Source organism: Thamnophis elegans, chromosome 7 (genome assembly GCF_009769535.1).
Source record: "Thamnophis elegans isolate rThaEle1 chromosome 7, rThaEle1.pri, whole genome shotgun sequence".
Taxonomy (NCBI): Eukaryota; Metazoa; Chordata; class Lepidosauria; order Squamata; family Colubridae; genus Thamnophis; species Thamnophis elegans.
In genome coordinates this window covers 59,178,376-59,198,853 of record NC_045547.1, presented here as the reverse complement: position 1 = coordinate 59,198,853, position 20,478 = coordinate 59,178,376, and the positions used below count along the sequence as shown (strand labels likewise).

The window sequence follows — 20,478 nt, the reverse complement described above, 5'->3', positions numbered from 1 at the left end:
GCTTCTCCCTCCAAGGCCTGGCTGAAGTGTGGGGGTTTGGAATCCACAGCGAACGCGGCTTCCTTTCTCTTCTTGTCTGGGGACTTGCCAGATTTCCCCTCCCGTTTGAAAGGGGTTTGGGTGGTTGAGGGTAGCTTGGCCCGGCAGTCTGGCGCGCGATGGCCTACTTTCCCACAACGAAAGCAGGTAAACGGTCTGGATTTCCCAGAGGGGCCACCCCTCCCTTCGCCTTTCACTCCGAAAGGGGTTTTGCGGCTTGGGTGGGAAGATTTCGCAGCTTTCTCCTTTTTCTTCTGCCTCTCCTCCTTTGCACAACGGAGTCTCATTAAATCTAATTCAATATCAGCAGCGTTCTCAAACCAAACTGTTAAGCATTTGGGAAGGTGGCGATTAACATATTGCTGATAGATATCTTCATCCAAGCCCAAAGCAAATTTGTCCAAAAGGGCTTCTTCACTCCACCCCCTCATGTAATTACAGAGGTGCTGAAACTCTTGAATGTACTCGGACACTGGCCTGTCCTCCTGCTCGAGGGTCATAAATTTCAGTTTGCCCCGTTTCTCAGTCAGGGGGTCATCAAAACGTCTCTTGAAAGCTCCCATAAACGCATTGAAATTCCTCAGGAGGGGGGAATTCGATTGATGTAAGCCTGTCCCCCAGTCAGAGGCTTCCCCGTCTAATGCAAGTAAAACCATTCGTATTCTCATGGTATCTGATTCAAAATCTAGGCCGTAGATTTCCATGTAATTATAAACCTGCATGATGAAAGACCCCAACTTCTTAGGGCTTCCATCATATTTCACAGGCAATGGGGGGATTTTAGCCATTCTGCGTCTTCTGGGGGGTGGGGCCCCTGGTCTGGCAGCAGCCCCGGCAGGGGGTGTGTGAAACTGCTCGTGGGTTTTCTTGCTCCCACCCCCTCTCGACCTCTTCATCCTCCCCAAATCTTTGCCCAGAGTACCTTTGTTCCAAGTAATCAGGTTGATCTTTCCCCTGGGGTGTTCGCTCGGCTCCCGCCTCAAGCGGTCTTTCCTGGTGTCTTCTTCTAGTAACGGCCGCATCCCAATTTGCCCCCTCCTCTCTTTGTCCCACCGACGTGGACCATCGGGGGGGGGGATCAGCCGGGCTCGATATCTGCAGCTGAGCCAACTCTTCAGGAAACAAGATTTCGGTGGGTTTTTCTTCATCCTTTTCTTCATCACTGGCTGGCGAAGACATATTTTTTTTCGCCTTTATTCTGTCTCCTTGAAGTTTTTCACCTTCCACGGTAGATTGTAGTCTCCTGGAAAGGTGTTGTTGAGACTTCGCTACTTGTCAGCTCCTCTCCATAAGTTAATTAGGAAAGAAAGACCATGAGACTCCATGCGTAGAAATCAAATATACTTTTACTAATTAAAAATGGTTAAAGGCAAGGCATAGCGAAGTCTGATTAATTAGGCGCGAAACAATTGATATATACAATAGCCCATTCCCCACCCCTTGGCATCATAGTCTCAGTTCAATCATAACTCTTCCAAGTGTCAGGTGTGAGATAACTTCAAACGGCATCACGAAGATGGAATGTCAGTGCCGTTAGTCCTGGTGGGAAATACCCACGCATGCGTAGTCAGGTCAACCGGTGAGCTCCAGAACATTCCTCCAGCACAATGAGTAACCCCTCCCAAATACCATGCCCTCCCTCCCCGTATCATGGCAGCTGAAGCAATAGCAAAGCAGAAGCTGACACTGTGTTAGATAAACTAATCTTGATTGTTAAGCAAATCCATTCTCCCAATTTTTTTGGGGGGGGGGGCGGTGTTGCTGGAAAGCAGCAAAAAGCCTTGCTAATAATTGTTGCATGATCATGGTATGCTACAACTGGTCGTTAAGTGTGAGTAGGCAGTGAAATATCCAAAATGTGATCATGTGACTGCAATGGGGTGTGCCAATCATAACTTTGAGGAGGAGTCATAAGTAACTTTTGGAGAGTTTTTGAAACTTTGACTGGTTGTTAAGCACGGAGCAAGAAATGCATGGTGTTAACAAAGAAATGAAGACATTGAATAGTACATTAATAGAATTATAACCTCCAAAGGAATTAACTACAGTGACAGTGAAAGCAGTTTTACTGCAAAATAGATGAAAGAATATTATAGTGAAGAGAACATTGTATACTTTAGCAGTGCAAACTTTTATGTGAATTATTAATTAATTTGTGCATCTACAGTATCAGAAAAACAATGTTAAATTGGAATTTTGGTCATTTAAAAATGGCTATTTGTAGAGTAATGAACAATGTCTAAAAATAGCAAATCATTATTTTTCACATTCTTTCCACTCATTCAGCCTTGGTAGAATTGTGCAGCAAAAGTAGCATCTATAGTATACTTTAAACAATTGCAGTAAAATTTATTTTTCTTTGCAGTATAAAAAAAGCTCTAAAAATAACAAAAAACAAATTAGAAGGTTATGAGAGTGGAGAAAGTTCATCTCAAGTCAGCTTACACGGAGAAATAAAGAATAAATATTCAGAAATCGACAATGAAGTTGGAAAACTTAGAAAAAGGGTATGTGACAGCTATTACTTTAATTTATTTAAATTTCACTCTTACATGATTACACTTACATAGTCCTTGTACTAGTGAACAATAAGCTCCAACCTCAATTCAGAGTACTAGTCATTATCTATAAAAAAACAGTACAGTGGGAAACTGGATTAGTTTACTTACCGTATTTTCACGACCAAAAGCCGCACCGGATTATAAGCCGCAGTATCAATTAACGTTAATTTTTCAAACTTTTTCCACATATAAAGCGCACCGGGTTATAAGCCGCACGTTTCCCAACGCCTCTGGACATCTGTTGCAGTCGCGAGGAGCAGAGAAGAGCGCGAAGGTTCTTGGCGCTCCAGGAAGCCGCGAAAGCAGCTGGGAGAGGCGCACGGCTTGGTTTATCCTCCCTGGACGTCGCAGCAGCAGCCCCAAGCGCACCGATCTCTGTGTTTTTTGCATCGGGGCATGCTCTTGCAGCACACCCCGATGCGAAAAACACTGAGATCGGTGAGTTTGGGGCTGCTACTGCGACATCCAGGGAGGAGAAACCAAACCGCGCGCCTCTCCCAGCTGCTTTCACGGCTTCCTGGAGCGCCAAGAACCTTCGTGCTCTTCTCCGCTCCTCGCGACTGCAATAGATGTCCAGAAGCGGCTTTTGGGGCTAATGGGGATTGGATTTCCAGCTCGATAGCCCCTGCCGCTTCTGGACGTCTATTGCAGTTGTGAGGAGCCGAGGAGAGTGTGGAGAAGAGCGCGAAGGTTCTTGGCGCTCCGGGAAGCGGGAGAGGCGCGCGGTTTGGTTTCTCCTCCCTGGATGTCGCAGTAGCAGCCCCAAACTCACCGATCTCAGTGTTTTTCGCATCGGTGTGTGCTGCAAGAGCACGCCCCGATGCGAAAAACACAGAGATCGGTGCGCTTGGGGCTGCTGCTGCGACGTCCAGGGATGATAAACCAAGCCGTGCGCCTCTCCCAGCTGCTTTTGCGGCTTCCTGGAGCGCCAAGAACCTTCGTGCTCTTCTCCACACTCTCCTCGGCTCCTCACAACTGCAATAGACGTCCAGAAGCGGCAGGGGCTATTGAGCTGGAAATCCAATCCCCATTAGCCCCAAAAGCCGCTTCTGGACATCTATTGCAGTCGCGAGGAGCGGAGAAGAGCGCGAAGGTTCTTGGCGCTCCAGGAAGCCGCGAAAGCAGCTGGGAGATCTTTTTCCATATATAAAGCGCACCGGGTTATAAGCCGTACTGCCGGTTTTGGATCAAATTTTAGGATTTTCAGTGGGCTTATAGTCGTGAAAATACGGTACTTCTTTAAATTGCTTCTTCTGTGGGATGGTGCTTAGGTTTGGACTTGGGGGCAGTTTCTTTCCACGGAAGTCTCAAGGCTTTTGAGTAACTGGTTCTCTTTCTTGTTGGCCTTCTATAATGAAACAAATCTTTCATTTAAGTGGGTAGTGGTGAAAGTCCTTTTCTGGACTTTTGTTTGGTGCACAATTGGCTGCTTTATATAAAGCTTTATATAAAGTTTAAAATTATAAAAACTATAAAACTACCCAGAAACCTGAGATAGAGGTATTTATTTATATGTTTATTTTGTGTCTTTGAATCAGTGTTGACCCCTGTTTGTAAAAATCTTTGCACTTATATTCCGGTATTAGTATTTGGTTTCCCATTTGGAATTTTTTTTATTGTTTTAATCATTTGAACATAGAATATATTAACTAAAACTTAATATAAAATGTATTAAATTTATATGCTGCTTGAGTCACCTTATTGGTGAGGGGAGGAAGCATATGAATTTAATAAATAAATATTAGTTAAAATGCTTTTGGTCCACTTAGCTGTTACCTCTCTATATCTGCCATCAAATATGATAGGATTCTTTGTATCCCTGAGCAAATACATTAAATTATTACTTGGCTTTATAGAAAATCCTCGAGGTACGAACCTCATGGAGCCTGCCCATTAGGTTCGTAAGTCAAAAAATTAATCAAATGAATCTGACCATTTTTAAAATTAAATCCATTAAATTAATCAAATGGCTCATTAAATAAATGAAGATCTGTCTGTCTTCCAGCCCACAACCAATCAGCTGTTTCTGTCTCCACTGATCAGCTATTTCCAGTACAGCTGAATGAGAAACTAAATTGCTTCCAAGCAGCTCCATTTAAAGTTTACCAAAAAAAACCCATTTGCTGAAATATCTTCAGACAGCTGCCTAGAGTTGGGGTGGGACAGTAATTTACAGAACTCTCCATTGCAGTTGCTTTAAAAAAAAAAAAACACCTTCCACTTAGCTTACAGTCTCTAGCCAACCAGCGAGAGATGGGGGAGGGGTTTTACAGAACTCTTGGCTTGCAATAGTAACAGAGATGAGGTCATCTAGTCCAACCCACTGCTCTCACAAGAGTACTTCTGATAAATGCCTTATCCAGTCACTTCTTAAAAGTCTCCAATGATGAGGCACCAACGACTTCTGGAGGCAATTTAGATTTAAAACCTCTTTAAAAAAAAATACTGTCGTAATCAGCACAAACCTCTCCACGCAAAATCCAAAAACCCATATACTGTACATTCGTTCTGATGAAAATTCGCTGAAGGAACCTCGTATCCGGGGGTTTACCTGTATTTTGAAAAGATGGTAGTCTTTTTCTTTTAAGTGTTTTTTGCTTGTTCAGGTTGATGAACTTTCTCGCCATTTGGAGGTTATGTCAACAAGAAGTACCCAGTTGGAATCTACCAATTGTGAACTGCGTGAACAATTAGCATCTATGAAGATATTCCATAAGAATCATGAAAAATTAGAAAAAAGCAAATTGCAATTAGAAGAAGAGGTAGCTAAGCTCAAACGCCAAGTACAGAGTAACTTAATAGATCTCAGCCAAGTGGAACAATACAAGAGAGAGATCGAAGAACGAGCTAAACAAGAGATAAGACAAAAACTGGAAGAAGTCAATTTCTTTTTGCAGGTAACTTACTTATTTCCTATTTTTATTATTTTTATCACTAACTCAAGAAAGAGAACATATATGCTATTCCTTCTTCCTCCTATTTTTCCCACAATCACAAATCTGTGAGTTGGTTGGGCTGAGAGAGAATCGCTGGCCCAAAATCACCCAGCTGGTTTTTACATATCCAAGACAGAACTATAATGCACAGTCCCCTGGTTAAGTTGGTGCCTTAGTCATTAGACCAAACTAGCTCTTTTAAATAATTGTCAAATGTTAATTGTAAGTTATTTCATTGACAAAATTGCTTAACATTTTGATTTAATCAACTTGCTACACTCAGACAGTATATTCTCAGGTAATTGTTTAATTAAGATTTGGGTGTACAGCAAGGACTTTTCTTCTAAATTAATATATTTTATGAATTAGACACAGGCTGCTTCTCAAGAAACTTTGGAACAGATAAGAGCTAATAGTAATGCTTCTTTGAGAAATCAATTGGAGAACAAAATTAAAGAATTAGAATCAGAGTTGACCAAATTTAAAAACAGCCATCAAGATAGCATATTACAAAAAGAATCTACACATACAGAATTGGAAAAATATAAAGGATTGTATTCAGAAGAAATAAAAATACGGAAATCTTTGGGGAGCAAATTGGATAGGTAAGTAAAAAATGTTTCAATTCTTGAAAATGTATTTCTTCATATTTATTTCAGATTGGGTAATGTCAATATGAAAAGAAAAAAATTAGTATTGTAATATCACTATGATAGTGATACCTGGTTAATGCAAAGCTTTCTGTTGAATGGTTTCAAAGATACCATATGGTAACAGCAACATTTAAGTATTCATGTATTCATGTAGTAAGTCTGTATGCCTACCCATCTTACTACCAAGGAATTCTAGGTGGCTTACAATACCACAAATAACAGAATAAAACAACTATATCATTGGACATTAAAATAAAATATTAAAACTAATATTAACATAGAATATCTAATATTAAATATAATATTAAATTTTATATTTAATAACATTTTCTAATAAATATAGTAGTAAAGCAGAAAATATTTCTTCAGATTAGTGTTTACCAACACTAATCTGGTTCGCCTGGTACGTCAGTTGTGCCCCTTCCTGGATCGTGATGCTCTGTGCACAGTCACTCATGCCCTCGTCCTTTCTCGCCTGGACTACTGTAATGCTTTCTACATGGAGCTGCCCTTGAAGAGCACCCGGAGGCTTCAACTGGTCCAGAATGCGGCTGCGCGGGTTATCATGGGGGCACCTAGGGAGCACATGCTACACTCCTTTTAGGCGGCCTGCACTGGTTGCCGGTTGTCTTCCATGTGCGATTCAAGGTACTAATTATGACCTTTAAAGCGCTTCATGGCTTAGGCCCAGGGTACTTGTGAGACCACCTACTGCCACTGGTAGCCTCCCACTGTCCAGTGCGATCCCACAGAGTTGGCCTCTTCAGGGTGCTGTCGGCCAGACAGTGTCGGCTAGCGACCCCCAGGGGGAGAGCCTTCTCTGTGGGAGCGCCTTCCCTCTGGAATAAGCTGCCCCTGGAGCTTTGTATAATCCCCGACCTCCGGTCCTTCTGACGTGCCCTAAAAAGTTGGTTTTTCCAGCAAGCCAGCCTGGCCTGAACAAAACAAAATAAATTATTGATCATTGTTAATTTTAATTCGAATTTTTTTAAAAAAAAATGTTATTGTCAATTCTAATAGGGTTTGTTTGTGATATCCTATTTAATTTTTTTTAACTTTTGCATTATGTATTTCTTTTAATGTTGTACACCGCCCTGAGTCCTTGGGAGAAGGGCGGCATATAAATCTAATAAACCAAACCAAACCAAACCAATAAATTAGGAAAATAACCTTTCTCTTTATACGTCTGTTTGTAATCTGAGAATATATGATATTTTTCACACCATAAGACGCACCAGACCATAAGGCGCACATTAGCTTTAGTGAAGGAAAACAAAAAGAAAAAATCTGCCTGTGCCTCCCAGCATCCATCTGGTATTCATCTGGCTAGCATCCTTGCAGCAAACAGCAGGGTCAGCTTCAGCACGTTTTTGCAGCCCCAGCACATGGCTTGTCAGGGCTCCACTCCGTTGCGCCCACCACTGGTCAACTGAGTTGAGCCTCTGCCGGGGAAGACTGGAGCCTTTGCTGCTGAGCAGCTGATTAGTGATTGGATAGGCCTCCTGGAATACTACCAATCAGCTGTTCTAGGCACCACTGATCACCGCAGCCATCATTTGGTGATTTCCACCATCTAGAACAGCTAATCAGAAGTATTCCAGGAGGCCGATCCAACCACCAATCAGGTACTCGGCAGAGAAGGCTCCAGCGTTCCATGGCAGTGGCAAATGTCCCAATCCCCTCTCCACCACCGCAATATTCGCTCTATAAGATGCATAGACATTTCCACCCACTTTTTTTTGGGGGGGGGGTGGATCTTATAGTGCAAAAAAATACGGTAGTTCTGCAAATATAGTTCTTTTTGACATATATGATGAAGACTTAAATATTCAGGGGTTTAACTTGTAGAAATATAAAAGAAATGGAAATGGGATATTAGCTAAATAAGTCCCTAATATTTTATCATTGTTCAGATAGGTTTTACCCTCATTCTTGATTAGGCCTGGGGATGCACTTTGTCAGATGTAGTGTTTTCTCCAAAACAAAGGTGATTCTTTTAGACTTCTATCAGCTTTGGGAGAGAAGAGGTTGATAGAATTGGAAAGAAGGTATTTTATCTAATCCTAATTAATGTATGAAATGAACAGAATCTTTCTGCTTTCTTGCTGTGAATGAAAGAAAGGTAAATAGATTTCATCTATCTTACAAAGTGATGGTTAGATTTGATTTAGTATAAATTATATCACCCCACCCTCCCAAGCTGAGCAATCTTCTGCTAACTTTATTTCCCTTTCCACTTGAAAGGTGTAAATGTATAATTTCTAATGCAAAACTTGGAAATCTACCTTGTCAGGAAAACATCCATATGATTTTTGTACTATTTTGTACTATTACATAAAGTATTGATTATTGCATACCATATTTTTCAGAGTATAAGACACTCCTTTTTTCCTCAAAAAAGAGGCTGAAAATCTGGGTGTGTCTTATACATCAAATATAGCAATTTTTTTGCCTCCCGAAGCCCCTTCGCAAAAATGGCCGTGCATGGAGGCTTTCGAAGAGCTCTTGGAGAGGTCCGAAATGAGCAAAAAATGGGCCGTTTTTTGCCCCCATCCCCCATCAGCACTCTATAAGCCTCCATAAGGGTATTGCATGCAATTTTTTTGACAAAAAATGGGCCTGTTTTCACAAAAAATGGGCCATTTTTTGCTTGTTTTTGGACCCCCCACCCCCCGAGGAGCACTCTGCAAGCCCCCCCCCCAAGGCTATTCATGCCTTTTATTTGAAAAAAACAGGCCCGTTTTCACGAAAAACAGGCCGTTTTGGGGAGGTTTGCAGAATGCAAAAACTTTTTTTTTCTTTTCGGAAAGCTCTTTAGTTAGAATGATTGATGAGAATTAGATTGAACACGTGCTCTGCCAGCAGAAACAAGTCTTAGGTGCTGCAGGTTGTCAGCGATTTTCTTCTCCAGCACATGGATAAATACACCTGGAAACATCTACCTACCTACTCTCTCTCTCTCCCTACCTACCTATTGTATTTTTTCTCTCTCTCTCTATCCCTCTATCTACCTACCTACCCTCTCTCTCTCTCTCCCTACCTACCTACTGTATTTCTCTCTCTCTATCCCTCTATTTACCTTCTTACCTAACTACTCTCTCTCCTTACCTACCTACAGTATTTCTTGCTGTTTCTCTCCCACTCTATCCCTCTATCTACCTACTTTTTTTTAAAAAATTGCTTTTTCAAAACCTTGGTGCGTCTTATACTCCGAAAAAATATGGTACTTAATTTTGCACAGTTATGCGAACGGTCGTTTTGTTTTTCAAATTAAATATAACATTGACATTGAAAAATTGAACATTAATTGAAAAAGAAAAGAAATAGAAAGAAAAACAATTACTATGTTAAGGATTCCCCGTAGGTATTGACTAATATTTTATGGCAGGAGATACATTCCATTATGAATAAAATGTCTTCCCTTGTGTTTTATTGATATATGTTTTAGATATGTATCCTGTCTTTTCTCATTTATACTGAGGTTTCAAATCAAAGAAAAGAAAGACTTCATATTCTGCTTTGTGCCTGGACATACAGCTTACTTTAGCACAGGAGGATAGAGAAAATTGTTAGGACAATAGAGAAAAAAACAAGTGTTGATTTTTAATGACCGTTCCAGAACTTGGAACACAATAATGAGGCTTCTATTTAGACTGGTTAAGGTACATACACTCTGGATAGATACATTTTTGGAACAAGTTAGAGATACATTACAATTTGCCTGGAGTTCTGATTTTTTATGCAATTAAGTGCATCGTTATTCTAAGATTATATCTTGCTTAACTGTTGATTTGTTCCAAATCTTTTGCAGAGCTAATGCGAAATTAGCAGAAGCCAACACTCAACTCTATTATAAGCGTCACAAAAACAAGTCTTTACTTGCCAACAGCTTTATAAGTGGAAACCTCTCTTCAAGTCCTATCCTGGAAACAGTTCAGATGGGAAATCTTGGCAACAATTTAGCATTAAATAAATCTCTTAACCTTGGAGGAGGATTCCTGAACACAAATGGAACTGCATTAGCCTCAAAAAACAGAAGGGAAGCTTACATAGCAAAGGTTAGTAATTGTGAATGTCATTCTAAGCTGTAATTTCTGTTCCAACTTTAGGTTATATGTAAAATAATGATTGAAATTTTGAACATTATTTAAAAGTTAAATTTGATTGTTTGTGGTTTACCAGTTAAATGTGTAGCAAATTTTAGAAACATGATACTCATCCCATCTTTAGAGACTCTTACGCAGAATTTACAAATAGCAGGAATAGCTGCAAGAAAGTAAGATTTGCAACTTAATAGACCAGACTGATATGTAAAGTCCATCAAGAAGGCACAAAATGCCTGCCTCATTTTAAAAGAATGCAGTTTTTGTTGGCATATATAATAGCACTTTTGATAGAAATAAAGACTCCAACTTTGATACAAACATTTCTGTGAAAGATCATTGTTTACTGCTGTTCATTTCTGTAAATACTACATGCTGACTTTTGTAAGCTATATTGGTTTTCAGTTTCTTTGTTTGTTTAAAACATTTGTATAGCCTCCCATCATATATCAATTGTGGGAGGCTTACAACCAGTAGAACAATACAAAAAAGCAAAAAAAAAAAAAAAAAAAAAAGCTGACACCATAGCCCCACTTATCTGCAGCCCACATTCTCATCCCAGCTTCATCTTTGTCCTATTCCAATATTTGGGAGAAGAGCCAGGTTTTAAGGGCTTTCCTGAAAGACAAAAGACATGGGACCTGTCGGTTCTCAGAGGAAAAGGCATACCTTAGGCAGAGGTTTCAGCACAAAAGATAAACTTCCAAAGACTCCAAGATGGCAATGCTTAAGAACCAGGACCTGGAATGTGCTGCCCTATTCCTTCTGTTGGGATGGGCAGATAGAAACGGCGTTTCACAGTTGTACAATTGTTCTTGGAGGAGGAGGAGGAGGATAGCATCAACAATGCCTTTATTTCTCTCCATTAGTTTGCCATCACTATAAACTGGTAATAAGGTGTACTGCAATTTAACACTTCATTTAACAACGAGAAAGGAATAATGAAACAAAACAGTGAAGTGTATAATAAATTGCTAGCGTATAATGAATTAAAGAATGAACAGAACATGTGATTTTGAAACTCCCTACAAGTTCAGTAGTGAACAAATTAGTCCAAAAATGAAAGGGGAAGAAAAGGAAATTGAGCTAATAAGTCTATTAAGGGGTCTGAAAGTAAAATTAATGGGAGTTCAAGAAAGGAAGGAAAGATAGCATAAAAAGAACTAGGAAGCTGAATAAGGAGTGGTTGAAAAGGTAAGGGAATTGTATGCAAATCACAGCTTTTTCATTCCCATGGTGTTTTTTTAGATATTACTCTTTGGTTAAAATAGAATAAATAACAGAAAACAAAACAAAGCATTTCATAAAGCCCAACATTTTCTCCAAAAGCATTCTAATCAGGGACCCCCTAAGTAAAGTACTGGTTTTTCTTACCATGATACTTTAAAATTTAATAATAATAATAATAATAATAATAATAATAATAATAATAATACCAGGACTTAAAAATTGAAATTCAACGACTATGGCACAAACCAGCAGTGGTAATTCCAGTGGTAATTGGCACACTAGGTGCTATTCCAAAAGCACTGGAATTACATTTAAAACAGTTAAAAATTGACAAAATCACCATCAGTCAAATGCAAAAAGCCGCACTGCTTGGATCTGCACGCATATTACGAAAATACGTTACGACGTCCTAGGCCCCTGGGTGGGGCCCGACTAGTAACCAATGCCAAATCCGGCAAAACAACTGGCCGCTGTGATAACAATTGTATAATAATAATAATAATAATGGCTTTTGTGAGTTGTTTTCTGTAGTCTACTCAAGTATTCAGTTTCTCACGTTACTTCATGTAAGTCTGAATTCAATTCTAGTTTATGTCTTATGAACTCACAAAATCTCTCCAAAGCACATATAGCTTAATGTGTTAATGTGACTACTGAATTAATTACCCTTCTCTGCTCTACCTCTCCCCAGAATGGGACCATCTGGTTCCCACCCTTGGCTGCACCTCGTTCACCTCCAGTCTCCCGCCTCAGCCCATTTACAGCCTGCTTTTCTCCTCTGCTGGCCCTTCCCTGGCCATTTATCCTGCCTCTGGCCCTCCACCCTCACGCCATTTGCCCTGGCCCATTCACCAATACAGTGTTTGTCTTTGTCTTGCCTTTGGCAGAATGGGACAATTAGCCACCACCCAATTGGGTGGCAGGCAGAAGCCATGATGCATGAAATAGGTGATTTACAGGGGCTGTGAGGCTATGAGGGAGGTACAGCAGCTGAATGACGGTGGTGCACAGCTGCAGGCACAGGGGAAAGCAACTTCTGGCATGGAGCAGAAAGCCAACTGCATGTTCAGTGTCAGGCAGGCAGGATCAGGGTGTGGGGGGGGGGGGGGGAGAGCGGAGTCCATGACCAGAAGCAACGTAAGGGAAGGCTTTTGTTTTTACTGCTCAGCAACTATAAGCAGAGCAGAAAACAGGCAGGAAGTGGTGGGTGGTCTTCCCCCATGGCTTCAAGCATGGGGGAAAGCAGCTTCTGGCATGGAGTGGGAGGCCAACTGCCCATTTGGTGTCAGGCAGGCAGGATCAGGTACAGGGTGGCATGAGGCTGGACAGCTCCATCAGCAGGGAGGTCAGAGAGGAGGAGGGGGGAAAAAGAAGGCGCTGCTCTGCAGCTTATGTTTTTTTAAGCTGTCAGTGGCTCCAGGCAGACTGGACAACAGGCAGGCAGCGGTGGGGCTTCCCATTTTTACCCCTCAAGGGAAGGAGGAAGAGTGGAAAGGAAGGAAGGATAGAAGGATAGATAGCTGAGGGCCTGGGTATGGTGTCTGGCGGCAGGGATCTCTGTGGTACTGGATAGGACCTTGGCAGCTGCTGGATCTTGACATGTAGGGTTTATTTCAAAAGAAAATAGATTGAAAAAAGAAAAATTAATCACCACAGAAGGCTGCAAGGGGGCGGTGAGGGGGAAGATATAGAGGCAGGCTGTGACATTGGGGAGGAAAAGGAATGAGAGAGATGACAGAAGCTGAGATGGGAACTTGCAGCCTTCCACAGGACAGGGGATAGAATTGGCGGCGGGCAGGGCACAATGCGATCTCCCTCCTCCCCTTCCTTCCTTCTTTCCTTCCTTTCCACTTTCCTTCCCTCCATTTATATATCATAAAAGAAAGGTACTCAAAATGAGTCAAACACTAATGAATATACATAAGGAGAAAAGTGAAAACAGTAAGTAATGCAAAAGAAGTAGATGATGGAAAGAATACTTGCTATTAGGATAGACAAAATAGATAAGCTTCTTACTTTGTTTTAAACAAACCTGTAAAGAGAGACAGAGAAGGTAAAGAAAAACTAGACATGAGTGAGGAAGAAACTGGAAGTGGAAGGAGACAGAATGAGAATAAGGCATGTAAAGAGAAAGACAAAAAGCAAGTAGGTTAGTATTTTTTAAAAAAAATTTCATTACATATATATATCTATATATTTAAAAGGGGGATTAAACCCATGTTTGCTGAATTCACTTTATTATCAAATTAAATTCAGCTGAAAAAAAATGTAAAGTACAATGATAGTTTAATGTAAAAATCCCAAATTTCTGCCATTAAAGTACCTTGAAATTCAGTGCATTGAGGCATATCTATAAAAGAGCATAGCAATTCTGAAAAACTGGTCTATTAGATTGTGTTCAGTAACTGAATACAATTGTTTCCCTGTAAATACCAAGTGTATTCACCTAACCAAGTTATGTGAACTTTTCTCATATACATATGCAATATTCTTTCTTCTTTAGGTTAGGAAATATTAGATCAAAACATCTATAGCCATAGTTTTCTGTTTCCTCCAATCTAGAATGTCAAACTAATAGGTAACCATGATTTTTATGTTGAAAGAAAATAGGAAAAATGCACTTTTATTTTTGTAATTGCATACGTGTTCATTTGATAGAATACATTTCCTCTGAATTTTGGGAAAATCTATAGATTATATTGCCAAAATTTCTGCCACATATATGCTCACAGGATGGCAGAGAGAAAAAGAAGCATATTTCTCTGTTCTAGTCTGAAGACTATTTATATTATTAACAGTTTTGCTTCCATTGCATTTAGTAAAACAGAATAACAGAGTTGGAAGGGACCTTGTAGATGATCTAGTCCAACAAACACACACCCATCCAAGCAGGAGAGCTTACACCATTTCTGACAAATTGAAAGCTTCCAGTGATGAAGCTTCCATAACTTCTGAAGGCAAGCTTTTCCATTGGTTGATTGTTCTCATTGTCAGAAAATTTCTCCTTATTTCTAGGTTGAATCTTTCCTTGATCAGTTTCCATCCAATATTCCTTGTCTTGTCTTCAGATGTTTGGAAAATAGCTTAACCCCCTCCTCTCTGTGGCAGCACCTCAAATATTAAAACACTGCTATCATGTCTCCCCTGGTCCTTCTCTTCACTAGACTAGCCATGCTGAGTACTTGCAACCATTCATCATATGTTTTAGCCTCCAATCCCCTAATCATCTTGGTTGCTCTTCTCTGCACTTTTTTAAGTCTCAACATCTTTTTTATAGTGTGGTGACCAAAACTGGATGCAGTATTCTAGGTGTGGTCTTACTAGGGCTTTATAGAGTGGTATTAGTACCTCACTCGATCTTGATTGTATCCCTTTGTTAATGCAATTTAGGATTGCATTGGTTTTTTGGTTGCCGCTGCGCACTGCTGGCTCATATTTAGCTGGTTGTCCACTAAGACTCCAAGATCCCTCTCACAGTTACTGCTATTAAGCCTGGTTTCACCTAGTCTATATTTGTACTTTTGATTTTTCTTGCCTAAGTGTAAGACTTTACTTCTCTCTACATTGAATTTCATTTTGTTAGATAGGACCCAGTGTTCAAGTCTGCCAAGATCCATCTGGATCTTGAGCCTATCATCTAGGGTGTTAGCTATTCCTGCCAGTTTAGTATCATTTGCAAATTTGGTAAATTGCCCTTCTATTCCCTCATCTAAGTCATTTATAAAGATATTGAAGAGACTGGGCCTAAGTGGTACCTCATTGCCCAATTCCCTCAATGTAGTTGTAGTACAATTAAGGACTACTCGTTGAATACAGTTTGCCAGCCAGTTATGAATCCATCTGATGGTGATGCTATCTATCCCACTTTTTTCTAGCTTACCAAGAAGTAGGTTGTGGTCTATTTTGTTGAATGCCTTGCTGAAGTCTAAGTATATATTATGTCCACAGTATTTCACTGGTCTACTAATTTAGTCACCAAGTTGAAGAATGAAATAAGATTGGTTTGGCATGATCTGTTTTTAACAAATCCATGCTGACTTCTAATTATTACTTTACTCATTTCTAGATGTTGGCAGATCTGTTTTTTATTATCTTTTCTAATATCTTCCCAGGTATTGATGTTAGGCTGATTGGTCTGTAGTTTCCTGGGTCTGGGTATTTTTCTTTCTTTTTTGAAGATGGGAACCACATCAGCTCTTCTCCAAGCCTCTGGTAGTTCCCTGTTGCTCCAGGATTTTTGAAAGATGTGGTACAGTGGTTCTGAGATGACATCTGCCAGCTCATTTAGAACTCTGGGATGTAATCCATAAAGTCCCGGTGATCTGTATTCATCAAGATCAGACAGCTGTTCTCTTACCATTTTTTGCTTATTTTAACTTTTATTTATAGTCTGTATTTTACAGTTATGTTTTGGCAGGTTGTAAAAAGGCATTGTAACACTAACCTCAAGAGACAACAAATAATCTGACAATGATTTAGGAACATAAATTGCAACTTTGCTGTCTACTTCTCATGGCAGTTCCACAGAATACTATACAGAAGGGCCCTGCTGAATGGGGTCAGGCCAGAATATAAAGGATTATAAAATGTATACCACAGACGTCTCTGTTTATTTAGTCAGCAAGTTTGATATTTTCAGACAAGAGAAGCTGTTATGGGAGCAGAGGCATGAACACCTCCTTCCCACACCCAGTTCTATATATAGCTACAATAAAGCTGGATCCAGTCCATAAATGAAAAGTTATAAAATATTAGTTTAGGTGACTCTTCAAAAAAGAGCAGCATTTCTTACTGCATAAATCGGTATGCCTGTACATTAAGTACATTGAGGTGCAGACTTTAGATTGATTGATTGATAAATATTTTAATAGTTCTATACTAAATTACAATTAGGGATGTTTTTCATTTACATGTATATGAACCTTCCGGATTATATGCTAAATTATATTTCAAATTTCCTTATAGGTTTCATTTCCTGGTTTATCCATAACATTTTTTGTCAGAATGCAGATCTGAATAAATAATGAAAAACTACAAATAAACATTAATACACTGCAAACTATGTATTACTTATATAAGTTCTTTTGCTTTTTATATCATTTAGAAAAAGTTTTGTTTTTTTCCTCTTTCCATAACTCTTTAACCTTGAATCAACTTATAGCAGATTGTTGCTGAACTATTGGCATTTGAAAGATAATAAAATATTCAAAGACTTTAGAGTTATTAAGTTTATTGTTGCATATTTCTAGATAGAAATTCTAGCTAGAATCTAGACAAGGTTAGCCATGTTTTAATCTCATTGAAGTTTGAAATAGTTAACATTGATCTTGATTAACATATCTTATTACTTTTAATTAGGACCAGTATGAATAATGTCTTCTGAAATCAGCTTTCTAGGTAGAGCAGACAGATGATATACTGTACATGTTTATTTAGAAATAAGACACATTGAATTCTTTTGGACAATTAAATATGCATGATTGGTTCCTCCAAAGTAGTTTACCATTTCTTTTCACATAGTAGATAACATTTCTCTTTTCTGATACTCCTTTGTAGATTAGTCACTTTCATTTCTGTCATCAAAAACTATGCACTTATGCCTTGCTCTTTACTTCTTCAGCTCCTTAATCAAAAATCTAATTCTCCTTTCTCTTCTCTGCAACCAGAGATTTAACAAGGTGTGTAGTCAGTATTGCTGAATACCATGTAATTTCTTGTGCTGAGCTATTATATTGTCTGATTAGCACATTATACTGTAAGAAAGTAGCAGTGAAAATTACAAATATGAATAAAAGAATCATAAATAACCCATTACATTTATGTAATGTACTTAATGTGTTTTATTATATTTAGAGTAATTGAAAATTACAGTCATTTTAGTAATTCGATATGATTCATATTTAACTTTCTAATTAGGAATTTCCTTGTTCATAGTTCCACAGTAATCTAAATTGCACATCAATATGATTTCAGAATATGGCTGTAATATTGAGATCTATAGAACTATGTTCCTGATTAATTTTCATGGCTAGTTTCCTATGCAAATTTACCAAAACTAAAGTAATTTAATGAAACATATCTACAGCAGGAATGTCAAACTCACAGCCCAAATGTTTCATGAACTGACCAAGCCCACCTCCATTTTAGCAAAGGAGGAGGAAAAGTCATAATACGTCATGTGATGACAATGTGACAATATGAATTTGACACTCTTGATCTACAGGGAAAGCAGTTACACTCTTTTATCTCCCTTGAAGCACAGATAAGCTATTTTCCCAGATTTACAGCTTTCTAAATTTATTTTCATTCTAGATAAGCATTTTTTAAAGATTGGCAAAAAGCAATGACTCAGAATCAGAATTCGAGAAAGGATTTTAAAAGAGATGCAACAGCACTATTAGCATGTCTGCTATACTTCCTCTGCTGTGTTCTGACCTCACTATCCTCATAGAAACAACTAAAAAGGGCCATATTTTTATTTGGCTTTCTAAATACTTCAAAGTTTCTGAGAGGTGGGCAGCATATAAATGTAATAAATTATTATTATTTGTAAAGTTCCTTTTTATTATAGATATATTTCAGGAGATATTGACTGAATAAACAAGACTGAGCAGCTAAATATATTAAGAACTGAAGCAGAATTGTAGGTAGCATTAAGTTAGATTTTTTTTCCTTCTCTTTCTGGACAGTCTTTCTGAGAAGGTATGCTGGATGTTATTTGTAACATATGGAGTTATCTGTAAAAAGTGGGATACAAATAAATAAATAAACAAAATTACAAATTGGAAAAAAGCCAGGAAAAGTATTTATTGGAGTTATATATTGTCTATCATTGTGGTTAACAACTATTAATTATAAAATACAAATAATAAAACTTAGTGCCTAATTAAAACACATCATAAAGCAGCTTAAATATAGAATATCTATATTGATAAATAAGTAAAATTGTGCCTTTGAATCAGTATTGACTCCTGATGACTGCAGGCTTTTTGGCAAGATTTCAGAAGTGATTTACCATTTCCTCCTCCCTAAGGCTGAGGGAGAGGCCTCTAGTGACTGAGCTGGCTTTATGTCTTAGTTGGGACTAGAACTCACAGTTTCTCAGGTTCCAGCCTAATGCCTTAAGCACTTCACCAAACTGGCTCTCTAAATATAGAATATTTGCCTAGATTTCTGCCTTTGTTTTATTTTGCCTAAATAAAACAAAGGGCATTCCAAAATCTTACATTAACCAAATACATTTGTAATGATGCCAAGACAATATTTAGGTAAATTCAAATGCAGGAGAATACAGCTTTAGCTTTGTCTGAACACACGTTTATTAAGTCCTAACCAGTATTCTTATTTATTAGATAGCGCATATCATATAGGGTATAGCTATGGCATGTTTCATCATGACCAGATCAGGCATCTTCAGAATGATATGTCTGGCACGGTAATCTTAGCTGTGCATCCTTAGTTTTTAAGATTCTGTGGGTAATCTTGGACCCAAGTTGTAAGTTTTCAAAGAGTGACAGCATCCAATATATCAAATTCCTATTAGTTAATTTGCCTTGTTTACCTTAGGCTGCAGTTTACCTTCCTTCAACCCATTATTGGTCTTATTCACTGATAATGTGGTCCTGGTGCTCTGAGATGTGATGCTGCCTACTAGCAGGGCCAGCTTCAATTGGACCCATTCATGGAAGTCGGGGGACCAATGACTATTAGTCTTGATGGCAGTATTGTCTTTGAATGCCATCTGCAGGCAGACCAGTGCACTTCCTTGTGCAGTTGGTTCACCACTATTAGAACAGATGGTGGGATTAGATGAACCTTGGATCAATCCAGCAGGACACTCTTTATATTCTTAGGTATTTAAAAAACCTCCCTAGTTTTCAGCCAACAGTAGGAAGATATTGTAGTGGATTCCACATTTATTCATTTAAAAACAAGATATTCCTTTGAAGATCTGGTGTTAAGGTTGTTCAGTTCCCACATAGGCCAGAAAAATGACTTTTAGATACCTAAATGTGCAACCAGATGCAAAATCTGCAGCTCCATGAAGTACTTTACTTTGTGACATGTTATGTGAGCTAATGGAAAAATAATTAATCCAGATTGTAAAAATAAAGTGAACTCCAAATCCTAGTGAGCTAGTTCTGGTTAGCTCCATGGCAAGTACTGGTACCACTGGTTCTTCAGTTATTCTCTACAGGATATTTGCCAGTGTTTCTAAGATGATTGAAATTATTCTGAAATCAGATTTCCCTCATCTTGATAAATCACATGAAATGATCAATTCATGGAAAAGCGCTGCCAGAAACTAACAAAGACTTGTGTTTTTCCTAATGCAATTTAGTATATAACACTAAATAACAAAGCATACAAAGAAGGAAAATACATAGGTGCATTTATAGTGCAGTTTGTGCATATAAATTGCAATCACAACCAATGTGGAAGCTGCACCTGTAAAAATACATAATTTACATATTTTTTTAAAATTGCCTATTTGCACTTCTTAGTAATCTATGATTTTATACACACACACACACACACACACACATGTATATACACACATGCAGACAGATTTGTTCTTTTAGTCAAAACATTTTGATTTTGCATTTTAAGCCATCTGTGAAGTCTATCTTCGATTGGATATTGTATTATTAGCAAGTGTTGATTCCTTAATGCTAATTCATGATGTAACATTTTGATAAATGCTAATTGAAAGCTGGGATATTTTTTAAAAAACTAAGAGAGAAACCTATGTGAAATTTGCTAAAATATCTTATTAAGTGATACTGTGTTTATGTATTTGTAGTTTATATTTAGTAATATTTCAACCGTAATCTAAATATAATTTCAGATGCGGATGGAATTAGACAAAAGAATCACAAAAGAACTGGACCAAGGTAAATAGCAAATTATATGCTGACAATTTGAAACTTGTTCTGCTGTTTACTTTGTTTCCCTA

At 38.6% G+C, this 20,478-nt stretch overlaps 1 pseudogene; it reads left to right on the top strand.

Moving 5' to 3' along the window:
- Positions 1-20,478, top strand: part of LOC116511673 — a 108,850-nt pseudogene that overhangs the window by 86,760 nt on the left and 1,612 nt on the right.